Consider the following 25,972-nt stretch of genomic DNA (forward strand, 5'->3'; position numbering starts at 1 on the left):
ATGGTGCACGTGAGCTTCCATCGCAACTATGGCAAGACCTTTAAGAAACCTCGTAGGCCCTATGAGAAGGATCGTCTAGATGCAGAGCTCAAGCTTGTTGGAGAATATGGTCTCCGCAACAAGCGGGAACTCTGGAGAGTGCAGTATGCCCTTAATCACATCCAGAATAATGCCCGTATGCTTCTGACACTTGATGAAAAGAACCCACGGCGTATCTTTGAAGGAGAACCCACGGCATATCGTTGAAGGAGAACCCACGGCATATCATTGAAGGAGAGGCTCTACTACGCCACATGCTTAGATAAGGTCTCCTCGAGGAGAGCCAGAACAAACTGGATTATATCCTTGCTTTGACTGTGGAGAACTTTTTTGGAGCGCCGCCTGCAGACAAGACCAGGCCTGTTTGTCAAGGCCAATCCTCAAACTCAACACTCTACAAGACAATACTGCACTCTGCATTGATGTATTTACATAAAGTTGACTCAAACCATTATGAAAATCCGTATAGATCAGAAGCATTCATGACAAAGATGTAGGCTTTGACTTTGTAACATGAAAGCCTGAAAGCACTCTGAGACATAAATATCTAGCATGTTCAGTTGTTCAAGGTTTTTAGCATACTCAGGAGCATGAACTAGATCTCAGATGACAGCGATGCCGCCTGGCCTCAATACACGAACAATCTCCTGCAACCCCTTAAGCCTCTCAACAGCTTTTCGACCAATGCTTTAGAAACTGATGAATTAGGTAGCTGTTTCGGTGTCGTCTTCACTCCTCTTCCCATGAATCTTCTCTCCTTGCCGCACTGTTTTTCCTGTCCCCTGGATGAATTCCTTGATCAGCTTCCCGACACCAGGCAGTTATGCCTCTCAAAAGTCTTGTGATGGCTAATTCTCAACGGTAGTTCAATCAACAGCACAGTGAATTGCGCCGGTGATGATGATAACGGAGTGTCTTGAACCTGCTTTTTTTTTATTTGTTTCCGAAGTTTCCTGTTGGAAGGAACAGGGGAAGCACAGCCGGCCATGTAAATTCCCTCTATTCTGAGTGAAAAAAAAACTGCTAAGATAAGAACTCCCCCGTCGGGCATCGTCCTGATCGCCCCAAAAACGACCTGCTTTCCTCTTGCTTTTTCCCTCCAAAAGTGGTTCAAAATCCCCAAATTAGTTTTCCCCTCTTAGGAATGAGTAAAACACAAATAGTGAAGTGCATCCATCTCTCAATGTGTGACTGCATATACACATGAGACCCAAACCATGAAATCCGAAACAGAGACCAATAATTACAACACTTTAAGCTGTCCCACAGTAGCCATAACCAGTCCTGTGCCTATGAAGCCATTACTCGCTCCGATTGCTTCACCATATTCATCCCTTCTTCAAACGTATACTGGACAAGATTTAAGCACCATCATTGATTTAGACTTTGAGGTTTATCTTTGAAGTCATGCATTGCCCCTTTGTCAGTCAGCTTTACAATGAGTAATCTACGCATAAACTTCGACTTCGGCCTTAAAGATTGGATGGGAAAATACTCCCTCGGTGCTTCACTAGCGCTTTGCTCGCTTAAGTAGCTTTTGAGAGACTTCCTTCAACTCTATGTCATGGGAACTTTTGAACTTAGATGATCGCTTCCACAAACCTTCCTTTGATTCCATAATTCCCTGCACTTTTCTTAGAGATCATCATTGAAATTATCAGCTTGATAATGTCCTTTGGCATCAGTTTTTCATATTTTTCTAACACACACACCATGCATCCAAACAAAATCATATACATGCACTAACGGAATATATACATTGGATGCGGATTATCATAATGTATCACGCACACAATGAATCACACGCAGAAAATAACACAAATGTACAACAAAAGAAATGGAGGTGTAAACGACTCGGATGCGCAGCAGCACGACAATGTGATGTAGACAATATACATATAGTAACTTCCCCGAGCTACTGTATACATTGATGGTACAGATGTAGTGAAAATAAATGCTTTGAACGATGCTTTGGTAGAGGTAAGCAATGCTCCAATAAATACAATTGTATTGACTATGGACACTGAGGTAGTGGTAGTTGAGGATTTGCAAGATAAGTATGCATTAGCAATGACTATTGACAACACAGAGGATATCATGTGTCACGATGAAAATGACATAGATGTTATATGGTTTTGCTATCCTTGTGACAATTTACTTTCCAGTCAATACAATTTAATTTAACTTCCGTTTTCCTTAAAGATGAACTCATGCCAAATAACAACATTTGCCTTGCTAAGATGTGCAATTAGCAAAGATAACGTCCTAGTAAATTGAGCATCGAAAGAAACCTTTCATGAATTTAACCATTTACAATGATTTGTTGCCAAAGGAATAAGACTAATGGTGCAAGATATAATTTCTACACCTTTAGGATTTAACTAAAATATACTACTATAGTAAATGGATAATCTTGCTCGTAATTTATAATGCTTGATGCAATTTGAAGGAAACTAAGTTCTATACATTATCATTCACAAGCTAAACTTCTTCGTTACAAATAACTCAAACAAATATATCCTATCCTTAACAATTTCTCTTTGCATGATCAACTTAAAACCGAATTAAAGCCAAGAAGAAAAACCTGGTTTTGGGGTGAGATATCCACATGGATACCGGGAGATGACCCTCCCGCAGCTACACCTTGGACTTTCTTAGGCGGCATCGTAGTTCGAATGTGAGATAGCCTTTTTCACTTTCTTCTAGAATTCCACCATCTCTTTGGAAAAAAAAAAAGAAAGTTTATGGGTGAGTGTGGTTTTGCAACCACAAGAACCCTTGGAGGACTTTGACTTGGGGTAGAAGGAATAGAAAGCACTTATTCTCCTTCCTTCCCTTTCTTTTATCTTTTTCCCACTCTTTCTCCTTCACTCCTTCTTTTCACTCCCTTTACTTTCCCTCCCTATCTTTTATCTCACGGCTACCTTTTTCCTTACCGGATATCATCCGAGGCCATGATGATGATTTGGATTTTGATAATACTGGGGATATGGGGGATTAAGAAAAAACTTAGGGGTTTGTGGAAATAAGAGAGTTATGAGGGGGATGAGAAAGGGTTATAAGGGTTATAAGGGGGTGAAAAGGGGCTTAGGGGAATATAACATGCGGGGGGGGGGGGGGGGGGTGGGGTGGGGGTGGGGGGGGTAAAAAGGGCTTTATGAAAATCCACGGGAAGGCTTTACAACCGGGGAAAATGGATTTCCGGGGGGGAGATGCAAGGGGAAAGGGGGCTTAAATCCCGGAAGGGGGGGGGTAAAAAGGGCTGCTTGTGTAGGATCCAATGGGAAGGGGGCTTATAAAAGCCCCCTTAGAAGCTTCCTAGAGAAGCTTCTAAGAAGCTTCAGCACGTGGTGGCTTGGAGACTTGCTGGCGGTGGCCAAACAAGCCCAAGCGGCGGCGATCTGGATTGGTGGCAGCTGACGCAGCGCGGCTCTCTCCCCCTTCCTCCACACGGCACGACACGTCACTGTCCTCCTTCCTCCACACAATGAACTTCCACAGTCTGCCAGCCTCTTCTCTTCCCTCACGCCCTCACTTTTGGCACAGCATCATGGCAGTAGCCTTCCGTCCTTTTCCTCATCTCTAGCCCATCATTTAAATAGTGGAGGGGAGGGGGATCTTCCCTCCCTTGTGTCTCATCACACATGTTTCCCCCCCTCATTCCAAGCTCCACCAAGGAGCTTAATTGCTCCTTCTATTTCCCTTCCCCTCCAGCTCGTCAATCGGCTGGGGGGATAGGGGGGAATAATTTAAAAAAATTTCATTTATCCAATTCGTTTTTCATTTGAGGCCGTTCACGTGTTTAGCAAATCGGAATATTACATTCTCTCCCCCTTGGAGGAATCGAGATGTCCTCATCTCGAGATAAACTGGGGATATTGATGGTTGAGAGAGCTTTCATCTATCCAAGTGGCATCCTCTTCGGGATAATCTTTCCACTGGACGAGGCATTCTCTCAGGGTTCTAGATCTTAACTGTCTTTCCCTAACATCTAAGATCCTATCCGGCCTTAGTTCAAGGACTCCTTAACTAGGCATTACAATTTGTTGGTCATCAAGTACATGATTAGGGTTGGGTATATATTTTTTCAAGAGGCTGATATGGAATACATTGTGAACTTTTAGGTTCTCAAGGAGTTGCAATTTATAAGCATTGGGTCCTAGGCATTTGAGGATTGTGTATGGCCCACAATACCTTGGACTTAGCTTCTTGCATTCTCCTAGGGATAGAGAACTCTTTTTAGGGCGTACACGAATGAAGACCATGTCTCCTTCTTCAAAGACTCTTTCTTGACGTTTCAAATCTGCATATGCCTTTTGTCTATCCTTGGCCGCTTGTATGTCTTGTCTTATTGACTTTATTTGATCATCCATGTCTTCCAACATCTGTCTTGACGCTTCAACTCTTAGGGTTGGATCAGAAAAGTTTAGGGGACTTCTACAATCATGACCATATAATGCTTGAAAAGGGGTCATCTGAATGCTCTGCTGGTAAGAAGCATTGTAGGCAAATTCAACTAATGGCAAGTATTGAATCCACCTCTTCGGCTCTCGACAGCAGTATGCCCTAAGCATATCCTCGATGACTTGATTTACTCGCTCTGTTTGGCCATCCGTTTGGGGATGGTAGGCTGTGCTAAAACAGAGTTGAGTCCCAATAGCTTCAAAGATAGCTCTCCAGAAGTGTGATGTGAAGAGAGAATCTCGATCACTAATGATTCTTCTAGGTAACCCATGTAGCTTGAATATCTCCTTGATAAACAATCTTGCAATGTCGGAGGCTTTATAATTTGTCTTTACTGGAATCAGGTGTGCAACCTTGGTAAGCATGTCAACCACAACCATAATGGAATTGTATCCTCCTTGGACTTGGGGTAAGCCCACAAAAAAATCCATACTGATGAATTCCCATTTCATTTGGGGAATGTCAAGCGGTTGCAGTTTCCCTGGCATCATGACATGTTCGGCTTTGATACGTTGGCAAGACAAACACTCAGTGACATACTTGAGAACGTCACCTTTAAGCCTCTCCCAATGATATCTCTTCCTAACTGCATTAAGAGTCTTAGCATAGCCAGGATGTCCTGCGAAAGGAGAATCATGAGCTTCCCATAATATCTTCTGCTTAAGTGACTGGCTTGCTGGTATACACAGCCTTGTTCTGTAGTAGACAAGTCCATTATCAATGGAAAATTCCTGATACTTAGCTTGCAACTTCTGATTCTGCTCCTTGGTAGATATTTCCTTTATCATTGTTTGGTAGGCCAAATCATGGCATGCTTCCTCTCTAGCTAGTTCAAGTATAGGGTTTTTTGGCATAGATACTTTTGTAGCCAGAGATCTAGCCGTTGATGGATTATCCAAGATTAGGGAATTTAGGAATGCCTTGCGACTAAGTGCATTGGCAACTACATTCTCCTTCCCTGGTCGGTACTTGATTTCAAAATCATATTCCTCCAATACTTCAATCCACCGACGTTGTCTCATGTTGAGCTCGTTCTGGGTAAAAATCCATTTGAGACTCTTATGATCGGTTACTAGAGTAAACTTGTTACCCAACAGGTAGTGTCTCCAAAGCTTTAGATCATGGATGACAGCTAGTAATTCCAAATCATGCGTGGCATAATTCTTTTCATGACTCTTCAATTTCCTTGAAGAGTATGCTACTGGATGACCTTCCTGCATAAGTACACACCCAAAGGCAAGAGTGCTAGCATCAGTTACTACCTCGAACTCCTTATTGAGGTCAGGAAGTTTTAGAATAGGTGCTGATACCAAACTTTTCTTCAATTTGTCGAAGCTATTTTGTTCGGGAGTTGACCATGTAATGGAAGTCTGCTTCTTTAGTAAGTCTGTAAGAGGTGCTGCAATCAAAGCATAGTTTTTTATGAAGACCCTATACCATCCTGTCAATCCAAGAAAGCTACGTATCTCTTTGACGGATGCTGGTATTGGCCATTCAAGCACATCTCTGACCTTGGCTGGGTCTACTGATATTCCTTCTGATGATACTATGAATCCCAGATATTCAATCTGACGCTTGAAGAATGCACACTTCTTCATTTTTGCATACAGCTTATGAGACCTCATTGTATCAAGGACAATCCGAAGTTGAGGTTCATGATCTTCTTCCTGTTTAGAATAGACTAAAGTGTCATCGAAGAAGACAAGCACGAAATCATCAAGATATGGTCTAAAGATATCTTGCATTAATCTGTTGAAGGTGGCAGGTGCATTTGTAAGCCCGAATGACATAACTAGGAACTCAAAGTGCCCATATCTTGTATTGAAGGCCGTCTTTGGAATATCTTCTTCCTTGATCCTTATCTGATAGTAACCTGACCTGAGATCAATCTTGGAGAAGATCTTTGCACCTTGAAGACGATCAAGAAGCTCATCTATTCTAGGAATAGGATACTTGTTCTTGACTGTTGATTGATTCAACCCTCGGTAATCAATACATAGTCGAAGCGTCCCATCTTTCTTTTTCTGGAATAGTACTGGAGCTCCCCACGGTGAGTTGCTAGGCCGGATGTAACCCTGATCTAACAGTTGCTTGAGTTGTTCTTTCAACTCAATTGCTTCCGGTATGGACATTCTATAAGGTCTCTTTGCAATTGGTGCAGCTCCAGGCACTAGCCTAATCTCATGATCTACTTCTCTTTGAGGCGGAAGTTCAATCAATTCCTCAGGGAATACGTCAGCGTATTCCTTTAGCCAAGAAGGTCCTTCATGAGACTCTTGCTTTTGATCTAACTTGTTGAGTTTGATCAAGTAAACGGTTAATCCTTTTCTGACTCCTTTTATGATCTGAGATACTTTGGCTAATTGGATTCTTGGCACTCTTGCCTCACCTTGAGTTGTGACAAATTCCCTTTTAGCGTTTCGAAAGGAAACTTGACCCTTTCCACAGTGGATGTGGGCATCATTAGGCTTAAGCCAATCCATCCCGAGTAAACACTCATGGATACCTAAATTCATGACTCTGAATTTGACTGAGGTCTTCTTTCCTCCCAAAAAAAATTTCACCTTAGCAGTTTGCCTGGTACAAGTTACCTCACGACCGTTTGCCAATTCCACAAGCAGGATAGGTGCTTCTACTGTGGATATTCCTAAACTTTTTGCACATGCTGGTGAGATAAAGGAATGTCTACTGCCACAATCAATCAAGGTTTGTAAACCTTTACCTTGATAGTCCGACGGTGTCTGAATCACCGAGAACTGGTGATTCGGCCCTTTCTTGTGTAAAGCGGCATGAACTGTCGCTCTTTCGAATTCTGCTTCCATAGTCGGATCTTCCTCTTCTTCTTCTTTGCATCTTTGCCTATTGGCAATGCAGGCAGTTCTTCCTCTTCCACGGGTGGCGGCTCCTTGACCGCGGCCTGCACCTTGGAAAGGCGTTTGACGATGTCTTCCGTTGAGCTTGGGACATTGCCTCTTGAAGTGACCGGGTTCGTTGCAGTGGAAACAACGGAGGTTTCGGTCGTTACTTTGAGTAGGAACAAAGTTGTTGACGTTATTTCTCCTTGCTTTCTTCCTTTGTCCCTGATTGTGACCTTGAACTCTCTTCATTTGAGGTCTGAATGCTCCTCTCTTCGGGTCACTATAGGACCAAGTTTTGTTACCCCTTGGTCTAGCTTACACCTCCTGAATTATAGGCGCTGCTCGAATGAGTGCATCCTGAAGATCTGATGGATGCATAGATTCGAGACGGGTATTTACGGGTGGATTTAAGCCCGCACAAAATTTGGACACCTGCTGCGTCATGTCCATCTGTGGCGCATACTTTAAAAGTGAGACGAATTTAGAATAGTATGCGTCAAGAGTGAGTCCTAGCTGTTTTAGCTCATAGAACTCATTCATTTTCTGTATACGATATGCAGGTGGCAAATATCTTCCCTGCACGGCTTTCTTCAACTTCTCCCAGGTAACGGACCCCTCTGAAGTCCCTTGATCCCTGCACCATTGCTTCCACCAAAGTCTGGCTTCGCCGGTGAGCTTTAACTTGGCGAGCATGGCCTGTTTGGTAGGTGCAGTACCAGCTGCTTCAAAGTAATCCTCCATGGATTCCATCCAAATTTCAGCATTAGCTTGGACGAATCTGCCTGTCCCGTCAAACTCGGGTGGCTTTATCTGCTTGAGGAGGAACTTATTCTCTTGGGTCACAGCAGTACTTGATGTAGGAGGTGAATTTGGAACCTGTACCTGGGGTTGTGCATGGATAAAAGTTTTCTTAACGTTATTATATGATAATCGACGTTAGCTTATCTTTCATTTTTTTGTTCAGCTATCTCGTAAACAATGTAGCTACTTAACTTTTTAACAACTCTTATGCACAGCCAGATATTGATAAAAAGAAGTCTTTATTTGTATTTACATGGGCATAGCCTTTTTGAATACAACGTTTCTTGTGATGATAAGCCAATCATTACATTCAGTTTGGGGAGAACAATGTTGTATTGCATTTGTCTACAGGAACTGTGTAATAGTAGGGTTTTGGGTCATGGATCTTTAGGAACCGATAGTTCATTGGAAGTTCAGGATACCCTTTCCATTGGAATCCATACTTCTCATGGCGGCCCAACACTTTAATCTTGCCGGTTGGGATTACACGGGTTACTTCCTCATATACATATGAGTTCATTTCAACCCTCCGACCTTGAATATGTAAAGTCGAATTTACGTGAGCTTCCGTAAAAATGAACAGCTTCACGACTTTCAAGTCTTCCAACCACTTGATTCTCTTTAGGTTAAGCAAACCGGTGGGCAGCTATATAGTAGATTCCTGAAGACCCCGTCCATCTTCGTTCTATGTATAAAGGTGATGGATTATAAATCTGCTCCAGGATGTTCATCATCCCAATTCTTTGTCTATAAAGGGGAGAATGCATTGCAGTCATAAACATGACCCCAAATACCAAAAATTTGTTCCATGCTTCATAACCTTGCAAGACATCATTGAAGGTAAGGAAATGTTTCGATAGCAGCAATTTCTTTACTTCATTTAATTGAGATTTTATAAAAGCAATTCTGTTATTGGTCGGCTCTGATACCAACTGTAGCGTGTCCCCTAGTATCATCCAGGACACGTCTTAGCAGTCCATCGGAAAGGATGTCTAGAAAACTCCACTCGGCACTCCCATGGAATGTTACGAGTTTTGCGATCTAGGTCTTCCCGCGTCTGCCACGTAGTGGAAGTATCCTGGCCGTTCCCCACTTAGGATCGACCGGAATTAGGGTTTTCCTAATTGGTCATTAGCTAACAGCAACTAGCGTCAGACTCGAGCGAACTACTTTACACAGAAACGCCAGGTTCGAAGCAGATTCACACTGCACTTGGTTCAAGGAGAATGGGAAACGAGAGGGATGCAAGGCTCAACCTCTCTGGCATAAGGCATAGTCCCATTCCGTTCCCCTAAAACAGCGTAAATCGGGTAAGACGTAACTCTAGGTCATCGTTCTGGTTATTCGTTTTGATGATGATGATCATCCCGCCGTTCTTCGAGATTTTTGAGAAAAGTTCCCAGCTAACCAGGACCACCCAACCATAGGATATAACAATCAGCTTCTTTAATTAACCCTGTTAAGCACTGGTTCCTTCACGTAATCTTATCACGTGACATAGAAAAACAATATCAAGCAAGTTCTTTTAACATTTCATCATTTTATCTTTGAAATATAGGGAGTTCCGCCCGTAGGCTTGTCCATAATCCGTCCGAAGGCTATCCAGTGATTCCCAGGGATCACTATTCCAAGCTTCCGCCCATAAACTAGTATGCGGGCCTCGAGATCCAATCCCGAGTCACGTTAGCCTCTTGTGCAGGACCTGGAAGGCGAGGGATTTACGGCCAGAGCCCCCCCAGCACCCAAGCGTCCTCCTGCTCCAAGTAGAACTCAACGGAGAGACCTCTCGCGGCGGGTTCGGTCCACATTCCCGGCGCCGTCAACAACCCCCTTGGTTAGGGTTAGGCAGGTAGTCGGGGGTAACTGAACTGCCTCTTCCTTTAGGCCTTTAACCTGAAGTATAGGTACTCATTTAATTTGTAATTCATAATTCAAACAGAACCCTAAAATCTCTTACAAGCACAAACATTTCCATTAATCAACCGTGTTGTTTGGCAAACTGCTAAGGTAGTGTTCTTTCCTTTTTGAGTGTATCAGCACTCGTTCCCAAGGTATCTTGTAAATTGGCAAGATCCTTTACATTCCGGTGTAGGGCATATCTTATTAACCCAACTTGGTCAACCCTAAAGTTCCTTAGATATGCTAGTTTCCGGTTTACAACTTTTCCTTATTTAGAAGGATATCCAAAAATACGTCCTTTTGCAAGATAACTTGCGTAGGGATCTGCCATCCTTGATGAGGGTTTTTACCCTTTCTCCTTGCGAATCAATCACAAGACTAAATGATTTCCTACTTGTTGCGCAAGTCCTGCGATGGAATAAACTGTTTTAGATCCTTTAGCTGACGTATGTCAGGCCTAGGGTTTCTTTTTTTTAAGAACTTTAGGGACAAACCCTAGTTCCTTATCTTTACGCATTTATTGTCCCTACAATAAGGAAAGTAGTCAAGTGCTTAGGGTATGAATGTTTCTATGTTTAGATTGGTTTAGTTATCTCTTGGAAGGTAATATTAATCGTCTTGTCACGGTTTTGCTATCCTTGTGACAATTTGCTTTCCAGTCAATATTGTTTAATTTAACTTCCGTTTTCCTTAAAGATGAACTCATGCCAAATAACAACATTTGCCTTGCTAATATGTGCAATTAGCAAAGATAACGTCCTAGTAAATTGAGCATCGAAAGAAACCTTTCATGAATTTAACCATTTATAATGATTCGTTGCCAAAGGAATAAGACTAATGGTGCAAGATATAATTTCTACACCTTTAGGATTTAACTAAAATATACTACTATAGTAAATGGATAATCTTGCTCGTAATTTATAATGCTTGATGCAATTTGAAGGAAACTAAGTTCTATACATTATCATTCACAAGCTAAACTTCTTCGTTACAAATAACTCGAACAAAGATATCCTATCCTTAACAATTTCTCTTTGCATGATCGACTTAAAACCGAATTAAAGCCAAGAAGAAAAACCTGGTTTTGGGGTGAGATATCCACATGGATACCGGGAGATGACCCTCCCGCAGCTACACCTTGGACTTTCTTAGGCGGCATCGTAGTTCAAATGTGAGATAGCCTTTTTCACATTCTTCTAGAATTCCACCGTTTCTTTGGAAAAAAAAAAAGTTTATGGGTGAGTGTGGTTTTGCAACCACAAGAACCCTTGGAGGACTTTGACTTGGGGTAGAAGGAATAGAAAGATCTTATTCTCCTTCCTTCCCTTTCTTTTATCTTTTTCCCACTCTTCCTCCTTCACTCCTTCTTTTCACTCCCTTTACTTTCCCTCCCTATCTTTTATCTCACGGCTACCTTTTTCCTTACGGGATATCATCCGAGGCCATGATGATGATTTGGATTTTGATAATAATGGGGATATGGGGGATTAAGAAAAAGCTTAGGAGTTTGTGGAAATAAAAGAGTTATGAGGGGGATGAAAAAGGGTTAAAAGGGTTATAAGGGGGTGAAAAGGGGCTTAGCGGAATATAACATGAGGGGGGGTAAAAAGGACTTTATGAAAATCCACGGGAAGGCTTTACAACCGCGGTAAAATGGATTTCCGGGGGGGAGATGCAAGGGGAAAGGGGGCTTAAATCCGGGGGGGGGGGGGGGGGGTAAAAAGGGCTGCTTGTGCAGGATCCAATGGGAAGGGGGCTTATAAAAGCCCCCTTAGAAGCTTCAGCACGTGGCGGCTTGAAGACTTGCTGGCGGTGGCCAAACAAGCCCAGGCGGCGGCGATCTGGATTGGTGGCAGCTGACGCAGCGCGGCTCTCTCCCCCTTCCTCCACACGGCACGGCACGTCACCGTCCCCCTTCCTCCACACAATGAACTTCCATAGTCTGCCAGCCTCTTCTCTTCCCTCACGCCCTCACTTTTGGCACAACGTCATGGCAGCAACCTTTCGTCCTTTTCCTCATCTCTGGCCCGTCATTTAAATAGTGGAGGGGAGGGGATCTTCCCTCCCCTGCGTGTCATCACGCATGTTCCCCCCCTCATTCCAAGCTCCACCAAGGAGCTTAATTGCTCCTTCTATTTCCCTTCCCCTCTAGCTCGTCAGTCAGCTGGGGGGATAGGGGGGAATAATTTAAAAAATTTTCGTTTATCCAATTCATTTTTCATTTGAGGCCGTTCATGTGTTTACAAATCGGAATATTATAGTTATAGTATGGAGCTTTATGAATAGAGTAAGGTAGACCCTTAGAATTTGAAGAGTTTGAGGAGAAAAAGGCTTTTAGAGTATGTAGTTATACTTTTAGTTGGCTTTTTCTAGATGCGAAGGCATAGAGAAAATGGTGGGGGTACAACATGTTCAAGGGCTTTTTCATGATGGAAAAGAGTAAAGAGAATTGGGAAGAAAGTGAAAGCGGGACACATGTCACAAAGAGAACATCAACATAGACAAATGTAATAGTTCATTGATCCTTTTGATGTTGATGCTCAACAAGAAATTGAGGTGGAGGAGTGTTTGTAAGTTGAAGGTGACAATGACGAATGCAATTGTAGCTAGTCAACTGTGATTTTCATGGCTCCTTCATGTTGGCTGACATGAGAGATTGAGAGGAGGCCAAAGATGAGGTTATGGCTATGGAGAGAGAGAGAGAGAGAGAGAGAGAGAGAGAGAGAGAGAGAGAGAGAGAGAGAGAGAGAGAGAGAGAGAGAGAGAGAGAGAGAGAGAGAGAGAGAGAGAGAGAGAGAGAGAGAGAGAGAGAGAGAGAGAGAGAGAGAGAGAGAGAGAGAGATCATCAAGAAGGTTGAGGTGATAAACCTTCTTGAGGTTTTGTGCTTGGTCCCAAGTGTGCCACTTGACCCTACTAGCGATTAGTATGTTTTGGGAATCTTGTGCTTGTGAGCATATCAAATGGTGCCTTATACACCAGCCTATACACCCTTATAAGCTTCCTAGAAACATCTCCATGAAGCATTTGGGCCCCTTTAAATTGAAATAATAAGGGGTTGGCCATGGAAGGAGGTAATATTTGAAGAATCACTCAAAGCCATTGAGGTATCCTTAGAAGTTTCTTGATTGGAGGTTATAGTGTTGTTGATCGTTAATTGATTCTATGTTTCTTTCAAGTTGAGAAAAGCTACACAAAGGAGAAGCCTAGCTAGATATGAAACCCATATCAACTATGACAGCAAGAAGGCCATGGCCTTGAAGGTTCTTCAAATTTAGGATGTTGGGAGCTCAATATGGGAGCTTAGCAACTTTAGCTACAAGCAGTTTCATCAAGACCATTACATTAGCATTATCTTCGACATAACTGCCCCTTTCTTGATTGATCATAAAAATGAGTTACTAGTTTTATACTCTTTACTCCAAAATGTGACCGGCTTTATACGTTTTACTCCAAAATCTATGTATATTGGAGTCATCTAGTTCTTAAATATCTGATAACATGAGTTTTTTGGGTATTTGAGAGTGCTTTAAACCAATGTATTGTTTTTTTCTTTGTCCTATTTTGCAGAAAAGAGATCAGGATTCATACTATAGTTGGGAAAAATCCTAACAAATTTATGCTCTAGCTATTGCCTTGAGTCAATGTTTGTGAGTTTCAAGAAGGGTACTATAGTGTAAAGGGATTATATGAAGTCTTCATGAATGAATAAATTGGTTTCCTACTTTCCATCACTTAACTTGTTGTGCCTTTCAGAGACCCTATATCTTTGCGGCCAATGACATGCTCTTCGACAATGAGTTTTTAAAATACATTTTTTACATATAGAAGGGTGTGATATAAAGGAGACGTTTACATATTTAATAGAAAAGGGTTGTGTTTAATTTTGAAAAAAAACACAAATAATGGTATTTTTAAATAGGCCTTGAATACATGTGATATAGAGGGGCTACATATAATAAACCCCTCAATTTGGGGATCCCATGGTGTAGGTAGTGCTCGGGGAAGTTACTATATGTATATCCTCTACATCACGTGCATTCAAGGCCTATTTTAAAATATCCTTATCTATGAATTTTTCTTGAATAAAACATAACCCTTTTCTATTCAATCTGTAAATAACCCTTTTATATTACTCCTTTTTGTATGTAAAAAATGTATAAAAATAGTAATTTAAAAATACCTTATTTTGAACCCACGTGATGCACACAAATATTAATGAGTAACTTACCCGAGAGGTAGAGTGAGATGGAGGCATATCATGCCATGGTTAGTCCAGATCCTTGCCATGCTATGTGGTGGTGGTGATGGGGGAGGGGGGGAGGAAGTTCTGCCATGCCATGGTTGAGGTTGATGGGGGGATATGAGGTAATGTTTTAGGTGGGGTTATTGAGAGTGAAGTGGAAGTGTAGAAAAGTTTCTTTGTGGGTTTTTGTTTTTGGAGAGTTTGAGGGGTATGGAGTGGGTTTTGGCCATATGGGGATATGTAGACGTCATGGTAAGGTAGTGGATAGAAGTTTCACAGGGTTCTTTCTGGTATGATAGGAAAGGGGGATTGGAAGCTGAAGAGCACAAGGTGTTTATTGTTTGGGGGGGGACATAGGCTTTTTTAGGTTTTACGAAAAGTACAAATCCTTATTTTTAATGGTGACACTTAATATAATGTGTCATGAGGTGCACCTAAAAGAGGCCATCTATATTACATGCCTTCAAAGGATACTAAATATCTCATATATTTGCCTACACATTTACATATAAAGCAATATCACATATCTTCAAAGGGTATTTACAAATATCATATATTTTCTTTGATGTTTAAATATAAGGCAATAAGATGCCACATTTTTAAGGAAATTTAATTTTTTAATTATACTAAAAATCCCCTTATATAAGTATAAATTTATCCAATTTTTTAATTATACTAAAAATCCCCTTATATAAGTATAAATTATACTGAAAATTCCCTTATATAAGTATAAATTTATCCAATTTTTTAAAAGAAAGTAGCCCTTTTTCAATGGTATGTGGCACATTGTCATATTTTCTTTTGCACCATGGAGTATAAAATATAATTGACAATGTTATGTAAGAAAATTGTAAGCCTATGTGGCACCTTGGTGTTGAATCCAAATCTAAGGGCTTTCTTCTAAACTGTTAAAAGCAAAAACTATAACAAAATCTATATTCAGCATGCTCTCGACCATCTCTCTCTCTCTCTCTCTCTCTCTCTCTGTCTGTCTCTCTCTCTCTCTCTCTCTCTCTCTCTTTGTGCCTCTCTCTATCTGTTTGTCTCTCTCTGTCTCACAAACAATTGACTACAATAATTGATTCTCCAATTGAAGGATGCAAATGAATCAATGGAAAAGTGAAGTGAAGGATATGCATGAATTCATAATAGGGTGGTGATTCTCCAGGCCCTCTTGGAACAAACTAGAAGAATCCTTACTCCTTTCTACTTCATTGGTCTTTACATTGATGTAAGGGACAAATATTTTTTTGGTTTACCCACTACGATCAATTCATGTGTAAAGTATTTAGGAAACTCACACTACCAAGATTATTTATGTTCAAGAGTCACTTTAAAAAACAATTAAGGTCGCATTGAGAGAGAGAGAGAGAGAGAGAGAGAGAGAGAGAGAGAGAGAGAGAGAGAGAGAGAGAGAGAGAGAGAGAGAGAGTGTGTGTGTGTGTGTGTGTGTGTGGGGTGAGGGAGGGAGGGAGGGAGGGAGGGAAGGAGGGAAGGAGGGGGGATATATATACACACACAAAGCTAGAGGGGTTTTGCATAGGGAAGCAAAATTGTACATTTTGGATTGAATATTGAAGAAAAATGTGCCTTTGCCTAAAATCAAAGTCAAATTTTGCAAAATTTACCTATATTGAATGTCTTTTGTAAATGAGAAAATGTGTAGCAACCATAGGCTTGGGCATGTGTAAAGCCCTTCTTGTTGCCCTTTATTATTACAATCTTTATATTGGGAGCTAGATTGCTTGCGTTCATATTTTAAGTTTACTTTGGTGATTTAATTTGTTTATCTAGTTGATCATTTCCATTTGTAGATTTTAATGCTAATATTGTATATGGTATACCATTTACCATTAGTACGGTCATTGGACATCGATGACACATATTTGTCCAATTAAGTCACCAAAACCTTTAATGTTTCAACACATACTATACATTTTTCCTAATCATGTGGCTTTAAGAACAATCTACCACCATTTAAAGTATATGCAAAATAAACTTTCTAATGAGAATTACATCAAAGACTACACATGTGAAGATTTTTATGGCATTCACATTTTTAAAATCCTATCATTCAGATAGTGATATCTTTCAATACATACATGACTTAGCTTTGAGAATAATCTATAACCATTCAAATCATACGCAATATAAAAACTTTTCGTAACTAAATTGTTTCAAACACTTTACGTACTAATGATTTGTATGGAATGCATATTTTCAAATCCTATCGTTCTCACTTTGATAACTATATATTGGGGATGGTATCACAAATTATATTATATTATCAACTTTAGAACTTTTTGCATAGACTTTATGCATGCGCATGTATGCTCAAATCCAATCATAATAGAGTGCCTCTCTTCTCACCTAGTTTCTTGCTAAGAAATATGAAATATCTCATCCCTAGGAGCTTTTTAATATGAGATTTAGTAAATAATTTTCACATTGAGGATGCTCTTGGGGAGTAAATATCTAGAATTGCCTAGCAAGAAAATGGTAGTTGGAATAGAATGATGCTCTATGAATGTTGGACTCAAGAATATGTCCATGTGAACAAAGCATATGAAGAGAAGTTAAGAAGTTAAGAATAGGAAATGAGTTGTGACACATCTCCAAAGGTAGGTATCATAGTGACAATGATAGGGTTTGAAAATATTGATTCCATACAAATATTTACAGGTGTAGTTTGTAATACAATTTTGTTGAAAGTTTTATATTGTATATGCTTTAAATGCTTGTGTATTGTTGTCAAAGCCTAGTCAAGAGGAGACGTCTACTTCAAGCTTTTAGTTACCTAATTGGGCACGAATGTGGTGTAGATATCAACGTTGAATTGCTTTCTTGCTTTCTTGCAGCCAAACACGGCATTGACCAAACTTTGTTGTCCTTTAGGAGACACGACAGGTCCTTCGTACACCAGCTTCGGCTCTTCGACAGTAGCTTCTCTCTTCTCGCTGGAGGGTCCGAAGCCTCTCCACCACCCCGCCACGAATTCCTTTCTGGCATCTTAACAATCAGAGCAGGCCTTCCATCAAGAAGAGAAGAGGCTTCACTCTCGCGCGCGCGCGCGCCCATATATATATATCTATATATAGAGAGAGAGACATATATATATATATATATATATAGAGAGAGAGAGAGAGAGAGAGAGTATCACATGTAGTGGAGAGCCAAAACTATAGTAAATTTGGGAGTGGGAGTGAATCTCTATTTTGTTTTAGTTTTAGCTTTTAAGACTTCACTTAAAAATTCTTGAGGTTTGGATGCTGCCACATAAGCTTGGAGCATAGATTATATATAGCATTGGGCCTTGGCCTAAACCTCGAGATGCAAGTGTACTTCATGCTACTTATTGAAAAGTGATTGTTTTATTTGACAATAATTTGGATATATTTTTCATCATTACATTCGTAGAATGGGTTTTTATTGTAATTTGAAAAAAGCATGCAAGTTTCTCAAGGATAAATGTGTGTTGTTATTACCTTATTTACATGACTATACATATGTTAACATAGGAATTTTTTGATATCCTTTGAACAAACTTTATATGGATAGTTTCTTATACATGTGCTCTCTCCCCCTTCAATATATTATATACAATAAATAACTCATTAAATATATGGCTTCATACTTATTCACAAACTTTACTATTATTATTATATCGAGCTAAATGTGGTTGGTAATTTCAAAACATGACTTCTTGAAGTGTTGTAGTGGGAGAAATCTAGATCATAGTGGTGGTCACAGAAAAAAATCATATCCAAGTCTTATAGGGCTTTTGGGTGATATAAAAGGGTCTGCAAATGTGTGTGTGTGTGTGTGTGAGCTATGTACTATGGTGGAGAGCTTGGGAAATGCCAATCACGCTATAGTTTCAAAAAGTGAAATATCGAAAAATAGTACAACATGTAGACCCAATACTGACATTTAAAGCAATGGAATTATTCATGGAAAAAATTACCCATGTCATCCCTATCTAGATCACTTGTGGATGTTATGCCTCTTATGTGAGACGCATTTGGAGCTGATTTAGCTCAGCCATTGACTATTTTAAACAATCCCAAATCTGACCAAAACAGGGCAGCCACTTGTTACTTCAATTTTATGCTTACAGGTCTTGGCATTTGATGCCCGATTATGCTTGGTTGGTGTCTACATGTCTGGGAATGTATGCCTATGAGTTGGCACTTGATTTGAGCTTGGTTTGAGCATTATTTTACTCAATTTTGGACTGTTATTTGCCACTGGAAACTTTAGGGCTGAAGCTATTTATGCTACAGTTGGGTTATGTCTATTGGTCCAGAGGGTGCTCTCGGCTACATGATGTATCTGGACTATGCCACATGTCTTGTTTATGCTCTAGAATGCTTTTGTGCTAAGATTCGAGCTCGATTTTGATTTGACTGTCACTTCTTTGCAGCTGGCATTTCATCTATAACATGGTTTATGCCTAAGCTACCCAATACAAGTTATGATATCTTGGTGAATGCTTTATGCTTTGGCTGTGGTGGATGGCAGTTGTTTGATCTCGTCTCGACATTCACTTGAGTATTTTCTTGAGCCATTGGACATTGACTTGGCTTCTTCCATTACGACTCAGCTTTTTCCGTTACGATCTTGGATGCTATATGAGATTTGATACTCTGATTGTGAGTCTTGGCTATTACTTGGATGCCCTTACAGATATTGAGCAGTGAACTACTCCCTTGTTTTGGTAGTTGCCTATTGAGCTGTGATTGCTCGTTTGCTTTTGATATGCGGGATACTTACTAATCAGTAGACTTGGATAGTGCTTGGGATTTATAGTTATGGTTGTCCTACTTCTCTATTGTATGGCACCTATACTATCTGGGCTGCTATTGCCCATGTATGTTAGGGAGCAGTTGATCTTTATGGCCACCCGTGTATGCACATAATCTGTTGCTATGTATTTTATAGAGCCTCTTACCTGGATACTTTTACATAGATATTTGGGCTTTTATTGGAGCTTGATTCTTACAGGTTTATTTACCACTTGCCGTTCTTGGCTAGACATGTATGTCCGTACATGGTATGAGACACTGCAAGGCTATGTATACTCCTATATTTCGGGGATGCTTATGCATTTATGGCTCCGAGGCGCATGCTTATACTTTTATGGCTGTGAGCTACAGTGGTTGGATATGTCATGCTTTAATTGCATCCGTGGTTGATACCTTTGTGTTCTCCCCTTCTAGTTTGGATGAGTCCCCTTTGCAGTATGCTATGATGACTTCCAGCTCTTCTAGTCATGCAGCCAATCCTCTTAATGAGCCTGTTCTCTCTAATGAGAGTTTTCCTGATTCTTTGAGCTACTTGGATGTATTGGATAGTCTTACTCATGTTATTATAGAGCAATTGTCATCTTCTACAAGTTTTACAAGTTTTGTTTGTTTTCATTGTGGAAAGAAAGGGCATGTGAAGCGCAAATGCTTCAAGTGGATTAGAGAGGAGAAAAGATTGCGCCGCACTAGACATGAGAGAAGAGTGAGTGACACAGCAGGTGAGACCACTATTGATAGTGGTATGGTGCATGTAGTTACCCATGATTATGGAGTTGAGCCTAGACTCCTGGCATCATGGTACCCTACAAATTACTTACTCAGTGATACGGCCTATACCTTTTGTTGGCTTTTAGATTGTATGGCATCTTGTCATGTTACTCCGCACAAAGCTTGGTTCTCTTCTTACAGGGAGGTTGACGGATATATTTTTTTGGGCCTTGAGCAGGATTGTCATGTTATTGGTACAGGGGATATACACTTGGCTTTGCCAAATGGGTCTTCTCTTATGCTTTGTGATGTCTTGCATATAATCTATGTTAGTCAGTTGCATGGTGCAAGATATTATGTCTCTCTTGGGGATACTTCATGGAAAATCCATCGTGGTTGCCTGGTATTGGCCAGAGGTGCTAGATATGGCAGTGATTGATGCCAGGAGGCATATTCCACGGTGGATTCTGTGAGGTTTTGCGGTGGATTCCGTAAAATTTTATCACAAGGGCTCATACACAAGGTGGATTCTTTGTGCAAGAAGTCGATGGGGATGCCTATCCTTTTCGGGGGTTTTGTTAATTTAATGTGTAAATGGGTGATTCCATAGCAGGTGATTCCGCAAAATACATATTTAAATTAATAAACTTTTATGAGTTTAGAGTGCGCACTCGTAATAAATTAAGGTTAGGATTGATTTCTAACCAATTTATTTTTATAGCTGAAGACTTCTAGGTATTCACTTTTGTTGGTTTAATTATATTATTTTTCTAACAATTGTGAATGCTTTAGTTGATGTGTAAAGCGAGTAGCGGTGGCATTGGGAAGCATTGGAGGATAGTGTGTATTCAAATTATCATCAATTTTTTATGGGCGCGTATCTTAGGCATAGCGCCTATATTTTGTTGCGCTTATTTATTAAAGCACTTAATATTTATTTATTATTTTTGTATGCACATGGATGCACGATTTAAATACTTGTATTGGACATTGTATTTGGATACCGCCTGACTTCTTGGGTGCCCAATAGCTTTGATTTTTTAGTGGCACAAAAGCAAACACAAAAGCAAAAGCGTGCTAATTGTAAATTGGGCTATTTCTTGAGCTTGAAGATGAATAATATATAAAATACATGCTTTGTGGAGCGCTCACACAAGGCATGGGGGGAGATTGCACCCAATTGGTCTCTTGTTCATATCGTGCAAGCTTTCTTCACTGTTTTTTGTGCAAAAAGTAGAGTTCTTTTGTTTTTGGGGACCTTCTGACGCTCACTACGCATGCATACGACGTCCGATCTGTGCATTAGTGGTATCAAAGTGAAGCTGAGATCGAGAGCTTCCAATCGCTTACCATCTCGCGTGAAGGCGGAGCTCCTGGAACGATCGAGCTCTATAGTCAGTCTCGTGACAAAAGGTCAATACCCGCATGTTCTTGGCAGTTAAGAACTTCCTGCTGTACACTCAGATCGCGAGAGACTCGGCCTCTGCAAGCAGAGGACCACGTGGGAAGATCCTTCAAGAAGTCGTGAAGAACAGATAATAAATCTCAGTCATAACTTTTCAAGCTTTAGTAATAAGCTTATCAGCTTTTTAAAAAAAAGCTTCTTAAAAGCTTCACTAGCCATTTTTATCCGCCTGCAGCCGCAGCATGAACTGGCCGCCTACGCCGACTCTGGCAAAAACATCCTCTGGTCCTCAAAAATCAAGCTTAGTCACTAAAGCTTAAAGCTCCAAATCCTCTAAGTTACTCAAGTCACTAAGTCCTACAAGTCATCTTCAACAACTACTATAGCGGCAGTTTATATTCAGTAATACATAATTCACTTTACTACCCTCTGGAAGCCCCTGTTCACACATGTTAACTAACAGAAGCAGATTACAGCAATCAATCATCAACACCATGTCTATACGCAAAATTATTTTCTTGGAAGACAGTTGTGACATTGAACTTTGCAATCGTAAAGGAGAAATACTACAAAAGCCAAACTAAAAATATACAAGCCTTGTAAACCTGCCTTTGAGCTACGCTCATGCCGCTAACAAGGTTTCGAGTGTGTGAGGTCTTTTGGAATTTTGCAGGATGATTGATCAAAACATGGATGATCTTATGGCTGAAGGTGATCTACCTGAACCAACAATGGAGCAAAAGTTGGATTTGATTATGATGCAACTGCAAGAGGAACGAAGAGCACGACAAGCTTTGCAAGCTCAATTGGCTGAAGGTGATCTACCCAAACCAACAATGGAGCAAAATTTGGATTTGATTATGATGTAGCTGCAAGAGGAATGAAGAGCACGACAAGCTTTGCAAGCTCAATTGGCCAATCTGCAACGATCTACAACCGACCAAGATGGATCGCAACTTGAAGATCTTATACGATGTACCATCAATGCAACACTTGAAGCCCAATCTATTCGCAAAGAAACAAAGATAAGTAAAAGAAACTTCAAATTTCATACTTTCAATGGATCACGTGATGGAAAGACTGTTCTTGCTTTTATCAGTCAATTTGATGATTATTTCCATGAAGAAACATATGCTGAGTAAGACAAAATTAAATGTGCCACTAACCATTTAGTTGACCGAGCATCCTTATGGTGGACTATGGTCCGCAAAATCATTGATTGTCCCACTACTTGGGAGACTTTCCAAAACAAATTTTTGCAGAATTTCCTTCCTCCCCAATTCCACGAAAAAGCCATCAAGCAATGGGATCTTCTACAACAAAGGGATTGTGAACCTATTTTCCAATATACTGAACATTTTTGGAATGCCCTATTGCAACTACGAATGCTCGAAGATGCACTATAAGGGTACACACATATAGCGACGCTAAGCAGCAACGTTTTTTTCGGCGTCGATATTAACGTCGCTATCTGTGTCGCGAAAAACATCGCTATTATTGCGACGCAAATAGCGACGTTTTTAGTGACGCAATAGCGACGCAAATAGTAACGTTTTTAGCGACGTAGATAGCGACGACTTACTGCGGTAACATTTCACAGAGACCTGAATGTTTCTTTCAAATGAGTGCATGAAGGCGGAGAGAAAGAGAAAGGGAGGTGAGCAAGGGAGATGAGCAAGGAAGCAAGCCGCGAGCCGCACGCGAGGAGAGGAGAGCCACTCGCACAAAGAGGTCGTGGAAGAAGAAGAGAGCACAACGGTATGCCCTGTTTTGGTTTCTTTACAATCTTTGTTTTGCTTTGCAATGTAGGTTAGAAAGTGTTGGTTTCTCTTCGATCTTTATGTTGCTTTGCAATGTAGGTTACGAAGTGTTGAAAGAGAGAGAAATGGAAGCGAGTGTTTTCAAAATTTTTCTTGTGTTGGCAATCTTTGTTTTGCTTTGCAATGTAGGTTAGAAAGTGTTGGTTTCTCTTCGATCTTTATGTTGCTTTGCAATGTAGGTTACGAAGTGTTGAAAGAGAGAGAAATGGAAGCGAGTGTTTTCAAAATTTTTCTTGTGTTGGTTTTTATTATTTGCAATGTAGGTACGAAAATGTATGTGTGTGAGCATAGTTTAGAGTCGACCTCAAAGATAGATAAGTTTAGAGCCGAACTCAAAGAGATAGATACGAAAATTTAAAAAAAATGACCTGAAATATATATAGTGAAGTGGTCCCAATATACAATATAGAATCGTTATTAAATTATCATTCCATTACATCGCAGTCAAGATGTTTAGTACTCACGACCAACATGGTGGTGATCGTGAGGCTTGGCTCAATCAACGTGTCCCCTGTCCATGCACGCAATGCAAATTGGCCATTCGTCGGAAACATCGTTTGTCCATAGAGCATGTGCAATGGTATGGAGAGTTTCGAGTTGAGATAATCGATCAAGCAGTCTTGAATTATGAGATTGCGGTAAGTTCTCTTTCATTACGTACTATATGATATGTAATTGATTTAAGTATAACAGTTTGGGGTTATCTTAGAAGTTAGCTCCTTAACGTCCTTTACAGGGTCACGGCCATGTCGATACGTTGCAGTCCGCAGATCTCTTGCATCTAGTAAGACGGGTTCGTTCGTGCTCTATACAAATGCCGTCCGAGACAACTAACTGTCTCATAGAAGGTGATAACTCTCAACCCCCCTTCTATGGGTGAGAATGCTAGAGACATGGACGATCCTCCTGCTTTTTTGGAGCCAGAGTTAGAGGACACGATCGAATCATTGCTTCCAACGGACTCGGAATCCCAAGATCCTTTAATTGCGGAGGCTGCCATTCCATTGTATGATGGGAGTCGGGTATCCCGTTTGAAGACACTTCTTGCATTGTTGAGCATATAAACAAAGTATGGATGGAGCGATGTGAGTGTAACAGAGCTATTCAGGTATATTATGATGTGTATGATTCTTTATTGAAAGCCATTAAAATGTGCTATGTAGTACTCTAATAACGTGCTTCATTGCAATTTGTAGAACGTTGAAATCTTACATTTTGCCTTCCCAAAACACGATGCCTGAGTCTCGTGATGATGCAAGACAAGTCCTGCGAAAGCTAGGCATGGATTATAATTGCATTCATGCTTGCCCCAATGATTGTGTTCTCTTCCAGGGAGAGTTTGAATTGTTGGCCACATGTCCCAAGTGCGGTGCGGATAGGTATCGAAATGACTTGCAGGGACAGAATGTTCCGCAGAAGGTTTTAAGGCACTTTCCACTGATACCACGTGTTTGTCACATTTTTCGGACCAAGAGTTTTGCAAATTTGACTACATGGCATGCGGAAAATTGATCCACTAATGGTGTACAACGTACACCAGCTGACTCAGAAGCATGGCATCACATTGACGAGACTTTCCCTAACTTTGCAAAGGAGGCGAGGAATCTACGATTCGGTCTTGCCATGGATGGGATAAATCCTTTTGGTTTACGTTCCACCTCCTATAGTGTATGGCCCGTGGTCCTTGTTAACTACAATATACCGCCATGGCTTTCCACCAAGAAAGGACACCTTTTGCTCAGCTTGCTTGTGCCTGGATGATACAAAGTCAAGAATATGGATGTCTACCTCTCTCCACTGATTGATGACCTAAAGGAGTTGTGGGAGGGAATTGTAGTGGAGGACATGAGCAAACATATTGGTAGGCGATCCACAACTATAAGGGCAATTCTTATGTGGACCATGCATGACTTTCCAGGTTATGGAGAATGCTCTGGTAAAGCGTGTTTTCTTATTTTGCTAGTTTTCTTTGAGCCATGTTGGTGTTATGACATGCCTCATTGTACATGTGTGTTATATAGGGCTAGTCACGACAGGTTACCATGCATGTCCTCTGTGTGGACCAAGGTTGGATTCTCGTATGTCAAAATCTATGAAGAAGATGGTATTTGAGGGACATCAGGCTTTTGTGCTAGAGTGTCATGTCATGAGAGAAGGATTTCTTGGCCGCCCTCTTGCAAGAATGAACGCACTGAGCTGGTTTGATCGCAGGATGGTGGACCAAGACTTGCTTCCTAGTGGAATGCGATGCTTCTCAATTTTCTATGAGCTGACTTATTGGAAAAAATTGAAAATTAACCACCTTTTAGATCCCATGCACATTTTTAAGAATGTGGGTAGCTTGCTATGGGACCACCTCATTGGGCAGCGAGACACACTAGGAGCGAGGATGGATTTGAAAGCAGTGGGAAAGACAAAACCATATTGGCCTGTAAGTGGCATCAACGGTCGAGTGCAATTTCCGCGCGCTCCTTGTTTTTTTTCTGGCAATGAAGTGCGACGAGTAAAGGAAAACATCAAGTCCTTTTGCACGCCGAATGGCCTAATGCGTTCTCTCAAGATAGCATTCATAAAGGATGACCAACTGACAGGACTCAAATCCCATGATTGGCATAAGATGTGTCAGGTATGTACGGTATAAGGCTGCGTATGGCATGATTCTGCATATTAGATTTCAGAATCTCCGTTTGTTTATACACAATATTAATTACATGGTTTTCACAGTTCGTTGCCGATCGCAATTGCAGGGTCTCTGACATCGAAGGTACGAACAACCATTTACAAATTGTCCGAGTTGGTTCAGTTTGTCTCCCAAAAAGAGATTCACACATCATCGATTGAATCCGCGAAATGCATGGTAGTAGAGACTGCTTGTCTTTTGGAGAAGTATCTTCCCACTAGCATGCTCACAATACAAACCCATCTTCTA

General features: G+C 40.8%; 1 pseudogene; it reads left to right on the forward strand.

Moving 5' to 3' along the window:
- LOC148009715 (uncharacterized) lies at positions 1–25,281 on the forward strand (annotated as a pseudogene).
- The last annotated feature ends 691 nt before the right edge of the window (positions 25,282–25,972 follow it).

Source organism: Lygodium microphyllum, chromosome 30 (genome assembly GCF_053477565.2).
Source record: "Lygodium microphyllum isolate KBCC chromosome 30, Lygodium_microphyllum_v1.1.10, whole genome shotgun sequence".
NCBI classification, from domain to species: Eukaryota; Viridiplantae; Streptophyta; class Polypodiopsida; order Schizaeales; family Lygodiaceae; genus Lygodium; species Lygodium microphyllum.